General features: G+C 42.5%; 1 long non-coding RNA gene across 2 annotated transcripts in view; it reads right to left on the bottom strand.

Annotated features, from left to right (window-relative positions):
- Positions 1–12,242, bottom strand: part of LOC143441459 (uncharacterized) — a 56,132-nt gene that overhangs the window by 28,759 nt on the left and 15,131 nt on the right. For both annotated transcript variants that reach the window (XR_013108869.1, XR_013108868.1), the window contains exon 2: positions 5,207–5,486. This is a non-coding gene — a long non-coding RNA (uncharacterized LOC143441459). The remainder of the gene's footprint in view (positions 1–5,206; positions 5,487–12,242) is intronic.

Below are 12,242 nucleotides of genomic sequence, written 5' to 3'. Positions count from 1 at the left end.
TTGCTGTATCTTTATAACCTGACCCTGAAATTAAAGTTGCAGAGCTTGATCAGAACCTTTATTCTTTGCGTCTCTTGTCCCTTTATTCTTTCGCCCCCTTCCCTAGGGTGTCATGGAGTCCCCGCAGGCCGGGGCAATTCTTCTTCTACTTCTTCTACTCAAGCATAATCATTCCCAAGGAAAATACCTGGACACTCAACTGTATTAAAGATTATATTTTAGCCATCACAGGCCCAAAATAGGGTGTGTGCAGTAGTAAGAATACTGTGATTGACAGCTGTGAGCATGCTACACAAACCACGAGAGGTCACATGGCCATCAGCCAGCATTTCAAGGCCGATTTTGAGATCACTAATGTCAACACTTCTATCCTTTCCATCAGGTTAAATGGACGCTGGCTATAGAAGATAGGTTTAAGAACATTGATGTAGAGCTGGAGAGATGGCTCAGCAGTTAAGAGCACTGACCACTCTTCCAGAGGTCCTGAGTTCAATTCCTAACCACCACACGGTGGCTCACAACCATCTGTAATGGGATCCGATGCCCTCTTCTGCTGTATCTGAAGACAGCTACAGTGTAATCATAAAATAAATAAAATCTTCTTTAAAAAGAGCATAAATGTAATATCTAGAGGACTCTCCACTGGATGGATGAGGTCTGTTTCCCCATCCCTTAAGACAGTATGGTTTTTGTTTCCTTTTGTGTGTGGTGTGCATGTGTGTGTGTGTGTGTGTGTGTGTGTGTGTGTGAGTATCTCACATGTCTGAGGGTACATGCATATTCATGTATGTGCACATGTACATGTTGGGGAGCTGAGATATTTGATGGCTCTTCCATGTTATTCACTGTGGCATGATCTGTAGTCAGACACAGAGTGAGAGATCCATCCTAAACAGCTTGCTCTGGGAATCCCATGTCTCTGCCTGCTGAAATTACAGGTAGGCTACCACATCCACCAAGCATTTACATGGGCTCTGGGGATCCAAATCACATACTCTCCATGATGGTCTGAAAGCACTTTAATCACACAAGAGACCTTTCTATCCCTTGCCCACTCCAGGAATGCTCAAGATGTGGCCAGAATTTGTCATGAAGGGCAAAAGGTAGGGGAGCTGAGTAGAAGAAGACATCCCAGTCAAGGAAAGTGCCAAGAATAGCCATGAAAGTGAGGCCATCTTGGGCCTCACAGTCCAGCTAATCCAGAGAAGAAGGGAGCTGTATTAGTGCTCAAGAGAAAACAGCCAAGACCCTCAGGTAACCCCAAGAAATGACAAATCCCTGTGGTCTTGGGTCGCCATGCTTTTGGGTGGCTTATTATACAGCTACATTTAATTCACAGTGTCAACACTAAGTCAGTACTGCACATCCGTTAGCATTTTAAAGATGTATTTTATTTTATGTTATGTGGCTCTGTGTGTAGGTATGTGCACATGATTGTGAATGCCCCCGGAGTTGTGAATGCTCCTGGGTGCTGGGGACTGAACTCGGGTCCTCAGCAAGAGCAGTGCACTCCTTTAACTGCTGACCCAGCTCTCCAGATTGCTGTTACATTTATTATGTATATGACATATATATTATATTACAGAAAAAGATATAGTGTTGTCATTTGGGGGGTGGAAAGATGGAAAAACATAAGCTGATCGTTACCAAGAAATGTGGTGACTATCTTGTCACTAGTTTTTCTTTCTTCTCTACTTAATTTATTTTTTACTTTGGTTGTGATATATAATCCACAGAAGAAAACCGTTCTCCCAAAATGAATGTTAACATTATGTCATTAACATTAACATGTGTGAACACACATGTACCTTCATACATGTGAGACATACACATGCACACCACACACAAATTGAAACAAATATGCATAATGCATTTCCCGCTTTGATTAAGATACAGAAAACACAGAGAGGAAATATCTGTTCTCCAGACAATAACCTATTTGCTTGGTTTGATTTGTGCTGTCAATCAGTACTTACTTACTAGGCATGTGCTAGTTTAAAGAGTAAAGTGAGAAAAGTGAAGCTGGGTAGGAGAAGAGACCGCATTACACACAAAGCCTTCAGCTCAACTTCTCGCATAGCAAAACTGATTAATTAATTAACCAATTAATTGAAGATGGAGAAGTACCACTTAGCCTCCCACTTCAGAATCAGATCAAACTAGATCGACGAGGGGAGAGACCCACATGGCCCGGCCCCCACCTCTTCCTCAGGAACTTTTGGCAGTTAAAGCTTGCTGAAGGAAGTAGAGATGTTTTCTTTCTGGTGTGACCACTGGCAAGTTGCCCACCTCCCTGTGAACGACCCCTAATGATGTAAGCAACCCTAGGGAAGCTCATTGGATCATCAAAAGAAAAAAAGATATGAAAGTAGAAGACAGGGAGTCGGTAGGAATGGGGGGGGAGAGAGGAGAGGGTAATAAAGGAATGAATGTGATCAAATTGCATTGTATACATATATATGTAAAGGTGTCATACAAAATCATTGTTATGCATAATTAAAATATTCCAACAGGGGCCAGTGAGAAGTCTCAGCAGGTAAAGATGGTTAATTATCAAGTCCTGAGTTTGATCCTCCCGATCCACATGGTAGAAGGAGAGAACAGGTGTGTCTTCTGTCTTCTACACACTGACCATGACAAACACAGCCCATAACACACACACACACACACACACACACACACACACACACACAATCACAGACACCTTTGTGGGAGGAGGAGCGAGCTGGATTCCTCTTGCATTAAAATATTTCCTGGTTACTCCAGAGGACCTGTTCTCAGAAGCATGCACCTCCCTTATTCATCCTGGTTCTTCCTTATCAGTGTTTTTCATCACTCTTCTCTCTCTGGGTGCCCTTTCATTCTGTAACCACCATGCTTTGTTTGCTCCCTGCCCCTTTCTTCCCTAGATGTGCATTTCATTTCCCCTTCGAAAGGATGGGCCCTGCTGACCTCCCGAAGAACACCTTGTCCTTGCCTCTCTTTCAGTCTCTGTGTGCTAAGTGCTGACTGTCCTCACGTCTGTAACTGGAGGGCCAGATGATGCGTAGAATGTCCAGGCTGCCCTCAGTTACTCGAAGCTTTCACCTATGATAAGACTTTACAAACAACAGACCCTGGATCAATGTTCAATCTGGTGCAAATTGAGGAAAATGCAGGCAAGGGAAGAAAAATAAATCCTTTCCATCTAAAGGAGAGTGTGTGTGTTGTTAACTGCCCTTGTCCTTATTTTTAGTACTTTTTACTGTAAAATAAAATAAGTGCTGACCCTCAAAAAAAGCATGAATGTGTTGTACTGACCAGAACTTAAGTAATTGACCCTGAAAGTCTCGATGTCCTCATCCCATCAAAGGGGACAGGTCATGAGATGAGAAGAACTGTTGAAGTGGCAACTGTGGTGGGGGAGGGGGAATAAAGTCCAGCAGTGAAGCAGAATATCTGCTGGAGCAGAACACGTTTTGGGTAAAGAATGCCCCTTTCAATATGGAGACCCATGCAAGGGAAAAGATATCCAACACCATATGTAATGAACTTCCTTAACACAAAGCTATGTATCCTGTTGAGCTTTTCCATGAGTTGGTACTAGTCATATAAGCTTCTGCCTATATAATCTCAGTGTTCAGGAGGCAGAGGCAGGAGTTCAAGGCTGGCTTAGCTATAGTGAGTTCAAGGCTAGCTATAGCTTCATAGAAAGTTCCAGGTCAGCCAGCGATATGCGATAACACCATTTCTTTAAAATAAATAAATAAATAAATAAATAAATAAATGCCAAATTTCACTATTTGTTACACATGCTATTACATTATTATGATGTCTCATTTCAACATTCAAATCTGAACAATGCTACAGGGACTATGTTGTCCCCCTTGTGGGAGCCATTCTAGCACTTTCTAATGGAACTTCTTATGATAAGGGAAGTGCTGAGCATATAACATGCACTGGACTGCTGAGACAGCTCAGCCATGAAGAACTGTGCTGTTCTTCCTGTGGATAGAGGTCAGCCAGTCAGCTCACAATTCACTGTAACTCCAGCTCAGGAGTTATAGGATCTAACGCCTACTTCCGGCCTCAGGAGGCACCTGCACATATGTGACTTGCATACATACACATATATATTCTTCATCTTATAAAATAAATCTTGAACATGTGTGGCTATTAACTCTTTGATATATAAACATTGCAACTGAAGTAACTACTCTTTAATTATTTTATTTGTATTCGATTGGGGTTTCTTATTATCTGTTTATTTATTGAGACATGGGTTCCCTGTTATCTGGGCTCAAAGTAGCACACTCAAGAGATTCATCAGAAACTCCAAAATGCTGGGGTACCGATACATCCCACTGCGCCTAGCTTAGCCTAGACACAATGATTTCCTGTGGCTAGTGGCTTTGCACTTGTCAGTACTGGACACTGATGGCAATGTCCCCTCCCATGCTCTTCACACGGCCCACTAGTCTCCAGTTCTTTAAATATCATGAATATGTGATTGTCATCCAAACTAGGGATACCACATTCAGAACAAATAGAGCAATCAAAGCATCTCCAAAGCTCGCACAATGTCATTTAGCTTGTATCTAGCCAGGGGGTTCCATGTCCACCAGTGATGGGCAGATGTACTTTCTCAGCATGGAGCACTGTGGGATTTTACTTCTTCTGTTCTTGATACCAAATACATGTATCCATGAACGGAAGATAGGAATACAATCTATCTTTTCCATCCATCTCCCTCTCCCTTACTGGACTCTCTCTCCATTTCCCCCTCCATTCTCCCTCTCTTCTTTCTCACTCTCCTTCCCTTTATGTCTCTGTCTCTTTGTATGTCTGTATATGTGTGTCTATTTGTCTCTCTCTACCTCTCTCTTGAGTTGTCTCTGTGTCTTTGCCTCTCTGTCTGACTCTGACTCTGTCTCTTTCTGTCTTTCTGTGTGTGTTTGTCTCTTCTGTGCCTGTGTCTCTGTCTCTCCCCCTCCTTTTCTCTCTTCCTCCCCCTTTTCCTCCTGAGATAGGAGCACATGCTGATCACTACTGACCTTGTTGTCAGCTAAAGTCTATCTTCTCTGCACACCATCCCTCCCATGTACATATGCTGTACCCAAATGCAGGCCTTGACATGAACTCTGGGTATCTTTTCTTTTGGGGTCCCAATAATGAAGACCACTGTGGACTCTAATACATATACCCCCAGTTGAAGACAGAGGCTCACCTTGCTGGACAGTAGAGGTGTCTGTCTAGAAGAGGGGCTTGCCCTGGGAGAAAGCTGCCCTGCAGGTATGGTTTGAATGAAAGTACTCTCCTTTGGATGTATGCCCATGCTTCAGAAAACTCAGCTTGCCAATGCAATTGAGACTTAGACCAGATCCCTAGCCAGCATCTCATGATTCCGAGTCATCTGAAAATCCACTTGGTAGGACAATGATATCTTCTTTGCAGCATGTGGAGAACTATCTAAGGTAAGGCCTGGCTTCTTTAACTTTCCAATCTGCCTGTAAGGTAGAATAAAAATAATTATTAGAAAAACAGACTGAAAATGATGAAACTTTTCTACTTGTATTTTTTTTTACTTATTCTCTCACATGTTACATCCCAACCACAATTTCACTCCTCCCAGCCCCTCCTTCCCACAATCCACTCCTCCTGTTTCCCTTAAGAAAAGGACAGGCTTACCAAGGATATCAACCAAACATGGTATATCAACTTCCAATAAAAAAAAAACAGGCAAAATAGCCAGAGACAGCCTCACTCCCACTGTTAGGAGTTTCACAAGAAGACCAAGCTACACAACCATAACATATACTCAGAAGGCCGTTGCGTCTGTGTCTTTGGGCCCCTATGATGCTAAATCAGTTAACGCTGGAGGTTTTCTTGTGTTTGTGACTCCTCTGTCTCCTACAATCCTTCCTCCTGATCTTCCACAGAATTCCCTGAGCTCCACCTAATATTTGGCTGTGAGTCCCTGCATCTGTTTCCATCAGTTGCTGGATGAAGCTCCTGTCTACAAGTATAGCAGAATATCATTAGGAATCATTTCATTGGCTTGTTTGATTGGTTGGTTGGTTGGTTGGTTGGTTGGTTGGTTGGTGATTGTGTTTGGCTATACCCTATGTCTCTGGGCTATCCAGCCTCTGGTTCCTGGCCCTTTAGGCAGATTCAGAGGTGGGCTCCCTCTGGTGACTTGGGTCCCAAACTGAACCACTTATTGGTTGGCCACTCCCACAATCTCTACACCACCTTTACCCCAGCAAATCTTGCAGGCAGGAAAAACTGTATAGGTTGAAGGTTTTGTGGCTTGGTTGGTGTCCCAATTCCTCCATTAGAAGTCTTGCCTGGCTAGAGGAAAATGTTGGTTCACGCTCCATACCTCCCCCCCTCCAATTACTAGAAGTTTTAGCTAGGGTCACCCTCATAGATTCCTGGAACTTCCCATTGCACTAGTTTTCTACCTTACCCCTAAAATGCACCCCCAATTCAAGTTGTGTCTCCTAGTACTCTCTCCCTCCATCCTCCCCCAGCCCTGCCTGATCCCTTCTTTTCCCATCCTCACCTGCCTGCCCCCAATCTACCCACAATATCTATTTTTTTCCCTTCCCAGGGAGAGTCATGGATTCCCCCGTTTGGGACCTCCTTATTAGTTAGCTTATCTGGGTCTGTGGATTATAGCATGGTTATCCTTTACTTTCAGCTAATGTCCACTTATAAGAAAGTACATACCATGTTTGTCTTTCTGGGTCTGGGTTACCTCACTCAGGATGATTTTTTTTCCTAGTTCCATCCATTTACCAGCAAGTGTCACAATGTTATTTTTTTAAACAGCTGAGTGGTACTCCATTGTGTATCTGTATTTTATCTTTATGCATCAATGAGGAGCTGAGGAAGCTTTGAGTTAATGAGTATGTAGTAGATGAAGTCCTGAGTGGATGTATTGTTTCAATGTGCCCAGCCAAATCAAGGACATGTGTTTGAAGCTCAGAGGGTGGGCAAAGCCTTCTCTGATTTGAATGCAAATGCTGACAATGTATGTAAGTACAAGTGTTTACAGGTGATTGACCAGGGTGTGCAAAATCTAACAATTGCAGCTTCCTCCGCCCAGATCCTTACAGCCTGGTCTTCCACAGACTTCCTACTATGACTAACTAACTACCCTGCCCTGTAGGAGACTAGCTAACCCTTCTCCCTGTGCTGTACATAAAAATCTGGCTGAGGTTCCAGGGTGTTGTGTAGTTGGTGCCACTCTATCAGATTGTGCACAGCCCCAACTTCTTCCAGCCTTTCTGTACGTGTTTCTCTGTGTCTGTGCTTTCTTCCTTCTCTTGCAACCCTGGTCATGTTTCCAGCTCTCTGGCCATGCAGGATGAAGCATTGGTGCTTTGCCTGCATATGTGTAAGTGCACTACCTGTGTGCCTGGTGCCCTCGGAGGCCAAAGAATTGACAATTGTGAGCCACCATGTGAGTACCAATAATCGAACCCCAGTCCTCTGGAAGAGCAGCAAGTACTTTCAACATCGGCACCGTCTCTCCAGCCTGAGTAACAGTTTTATTTTTAGATTGACCAGGCAGAGCATCACTGTTAGATACATGCAGTCCAAGTGAACCATGGGAAATCAAGAACTATAAAACTGAGCATGTTATTTTGAAGGTTTATAGAGATTACATAAAATTGAAATTGTACTCATTCGTTGTTGTTTCAGTGGTCAAAAAAGAAAAAAAAAAAAACCCATGTGCATTCATTTAGTCTGCTAACTTTGTAATTCAGTAACAGAGAGCCTGGTGTGCGTGAACACTAGTTTTAAACTCCACTTCCACAAAAGTAGATAATAAGTAAATACAAATCAATATATTAGCTATAGGAGTGGCTTTGGAGTCAGGTAGTGAGTGAACAGAAACAAAAGCAAAATAAAAAGACCTCAAACAACTCAGCAGTAGAAATTTTGATCTTGACTTTGAGGACTATGCCCATGAGAACTGACACAAAGAAAGGAAGGTGGGAAGAAGGTGCTCCCAGCAGCTTGTGTAGGTTCTCCAGCAGCTTGGGAAGGTGCTCCCAGCAGCTTGGGAAGGTTCTCCTGGAAGCTAGAGCATGGCATTCTTATGTGGTGGTAGAAAGTTTAGTGAAGCTGTCAGCTGGTGCAGTTGTGTAGAAAGTTCAGTGTATGCATAGAGGAATGCGGTCGCCTCAGGAGACTTTCTATCATTGAGGAAGGAACCAATTGGTCTCTTTCTGCTTTTAGTAAAATGTGAGAAGAGGGCAGGAAGTGATAGGAAGACTAGGGATGTGTGGCTCCTCCCTTCTAAAGCCAGAGGTGGGTGGAGTGACTTCTGTGTAGACTTAATGAAGACTCAGCCTCTGGGTTCTCCTTTCCACAGAACATTAAATTTACTAAATGGTTTTCAGCACCTTGATAGGCTAGGAAATTTTTCTACCAAAATTTTTGAATTACCCTCTACAAAATGAGGTTTCCCTAAATATTGTTTTAAGATTTAAAAAAAAATTTAATTAAGATTTTAGGCTGCTATTTTGATGAGCTGGCCCCTAGGCTTACCTTCCAATGAGATGGCTCTGCTCACAGATTCACCCGTTTATTTACTAATGTTTAATGTCCTGCTTTGTTATCTGTACTTTCTTATAAATAATGAGTGTTTACCTTGTGTACTGGGAAATATATGTGTTAAGGTTTCATTCATGATTTAAAATGTGGTATATGTTTTATTATAACTACGTAAGTGGCTGAAGAGAAACAAATTTTGATAAGTGGATAGAATGCAGTTCACGTCACTCATCATACATAAAGTCACCTCAAAGTCACTCACTATCAAAACCTGTACTTTGATTTTTAAGAACAAAACTACACAAATTTGAAAGAATGGTATCAACAAATTTCTAGGTACTCTCACTTTGATATTTTGCTAGTGTGTGTACGTGTATATGTATAAAAACCATGCATGTGGGCTTGCATATCTGTGTGCATGTATGTATATATGCATGTATATGCATGAATACATGTATGCATGTGCATATGCCATGCATGTGTGCCTATCTGAATATACTTGTTTGTGGATATATAAGTGTATGCATGTGTATGCACACGTTTATGCCATGAATGTGCACATAGGTGAAGGTGTGCATGCATGGATGTATGTATACATTTGCATATCACTGTGTTAGTGTATGATGGATGTGTATGCATGTGTACATGTTATACATGTGTGCATATGTGTGGATGTTGCTTGTATGTATGTGTTCCTATATGTGAGAATATTATTTCAGAGGAAGATATAACTATAATGACCTTTTGTACCTAGAGTCTCCACTCTGTGTTCAAGAACCATCACAGTAATCCAGGAGGCAAATCTTTGATTTAAAAAAATTGAATATTGATGAAATAGTGTTGTATATAACAATATTAAATATATCTAATATCATCATCACCCTTCACCAGTTGTCCCAACACTCTCCTCCAAAGTAATATTTTTTTGAATCCAGGATTATATGTTCATCCATGTTAATCTGGACAACTGAGAGCTCAGGACACCTTGTGTGGGACTGTGCCTCTTGCGTGTTCCTTTGCACTCTCCCTGTGCCTTGTTCTCTCTGCTCTGGAGCCCCACCAACACACTGCATGGGACCTGCCTTAGTAATGAAAATATCCTAGAGGGCTCATCCTCTGCCTTAAGGACCTTCCTGGGGATAAAGCCAGTCCCAAGTGGCAACCAGACATAGAAGCCTGTCCAGTAGTAACTGAGCTCATCACCCTCCCTTAGAGGATCCGAAGGAGATCCTGGAGCCTTGAACTTAGATTCTGGAGCAAAAATGACTTCTTGGGATAAACTCTTAGTAAGAGTTTTCCTGCTCAATAAGGATAAAAAAAGATCCTGTTTAAAAAATTAAAAAAGTAAATTAAAACAAGGTAAGTCAAACAGAAACAAGTGCACCTAATTGGATTTCAAATAAATAACAAAATCACCCTGGGGAAAAGAAAATACTCAAATTAAAAAAAAAAAAATGAGTGAGTAAGTAAGTAAAGCCAGGCATGGTGGCACACACGGGAAACCCCAGTACTTGGAAGGTTCAGGGAAGAAGATCATGAATTTGAGGCCAGGATCCCTGGAGATAGCTCAGAGGATAAAACTGCCAAGCTTGACAAACTAAGTTTAATCCCTGTGGCCAACATGGTGGAAGAAGAGAACTAACTTCAGAAAGTTGTCCTCAGACCTCTACACGCGCACTGTGGTACACAGACATACAAAATGAATCAGTTAATTAAAAATGTAATTTAAAACCTTTTTTAAAAAAAGAGTTTGCGGCAGCCAGGGAGATACACTATTAGACTCTACTTCTAAAAGCAAACATGCAAATTAATTAAACCAAGGAGCCAGATGCAGTATTCCATTCTTAGACTGAAGCTTCACAACAGGGAGGCTGATGGTGTAATGCAGTGACTGCATGCACTTAGCCTGCACAAAGAAGGCCTTGGGTGGATAAATAAATAGGTAAATAAAACAAAACAGACTAAACAAATATTAAACCCTAGCCAGAACATTTATCATGGCTGTGTGCACTGCTGTCCTGAGGCTTTCCCACATTCCTGGGCTCCAGAACAGAGCAGAGGGTGATGTAAGAAACAGCCAGCTCAGCAGTGGTGTCAGAAAGAGGATGGACCATCCAGGATAAACTTCTCACTTTTATCACAGAGGGATAGATGGGGAGGAGGAGTTTACCTCTTGATAAGACTTAGAAGCTACAGGCTTCCAGTACCTAGGTCTGTCTAGATGCCTTTGCACAGGGAAAACCAGGGAAGTTTGAGAGAGTTGTGAGTACCTGTGCCAGGACACACAAAGAAGTGCTCAAAATATATTGGGAGTGGGGATGGAGAGATGGCTCAGTGATTAAGAGAGCTAGTTGATACCCAGCACCCACAACACCGTGTAATTCCAGCTCCAGAGAATCCAGTGCCTCTTGTGCACATGTGCACACACACACATACATGTTTAAAAATAATAAGTCTTTTTAATTTTTTTTTAAGTTGAGGATTGAGAACAGGAATGATTGGTGAATGCCAAAGGGTATATTCCTTAAAATAATCTCATGCAATTGAAGTGACAATGTCAGTGTTAGGTTCTAATCCTTTAGATAAATCAGGATTCATGAGCTCACACACACACAACTTAATTACTTTACATCTTAGAAAAGGTGCTGTCATTAATAAGATAACCTAAAGATGCTAGGAAGGACAAGTCCCTACAAAAGGTAGGGTACTTCAGGTAGAAGACTGTGTCCTAAACTGTGAGGCAAAGTCAGAGTTTTTCTTTCCCAGTGGATTCCATGTGGAACAGGATGAAGGACCACAGTGCATAACCTGAAAACCAGGGCTCACACCACAGGCTGCCCTGCCTCATTTCTGGCACACAGGGTACCAGAGTCCACTGCCTGGGAACAAGAAAGAAGCAAGCCCAGAGTGTTCTGTCTCTGCTCACCATGTCTGTCAGTTTTCTACAGCGGACTGGTCAGTTACCAATGAGGGAATGAACAAGACAGATAATCAAGTGTGTAGAACCCTCTGCTTATGGCCAACACAGGATGGCATTCCCCAAGAGCTCACGGTCTTCTGGGCTCACTAGCAGTTGGCGGTAGGTATTCCTTGTGGTTATAGGACTGAAGCCTCCAACCAGGGTCTTCCATGGAGGTCTTCACTCCTACTCGCAGCTCTTGGCTCCTGGCTACATGGCTTTCCATGTGGTTGCACCAGCCACTCCTGACTGGCACCAGAGTGTGTCCAAGTGTTTCACTCTCTGTCACTGGGAACATGTGAGTAGGTCAGACCTGCTCAGGTAATCTGCCAATGATGACCTCAAGGTTAGACAACTGGGGTTAGACAACAGGGGTTCACAATCCTCCCCACAGTCAGGGGAAGGTCAGACACCTGTGTGCACTGGGCAGCTACAATGTTGCAGCCACTGTATGATTCTGCTACTACCACTTGGATGACAGGAGGAATTCAGTCCTGCTGTGGATAACCCTAGCAGAGACAATCAGAGTTGCCTATACCCTAAAACTTAAATCTGTTGCTTAAACTGTGTTTTAAAAAATTGAAAACAGCAACAACATTTTCGGTCATTTGTCTCAAGAATATAATTAAAAGCCACATACTGATATATACACAACATAATGAACAATGCCTGCAATGTCAATCATAAAGTTCAAAACCAACAAAACACCTGACATTTAGGGAACTGGGGGAGTCGG

The sequence above is a fragment of the Arvicanthis niloticus genome, chromosome 2 (genome assembly GCF_011762505.2).
Source record: "Arvicanthis niloticus isolate mArvNil1 chromosome 2, mArvNil1.pat.X, whole genome shotgun sequence".
Classification (NCBI taxonomy): domain Eukaryota; kingdom Metazoa; phylum Chordata; class Mammalia; order Rodentia; family Muridae; genus Arvicanthis; species Arvicanthis niloticus.
The sequence above is the reverse complement of the archived record's forward strand: the minus strand, read 5'-3'. Positions and strand labels throughout refer to the sequence as shown.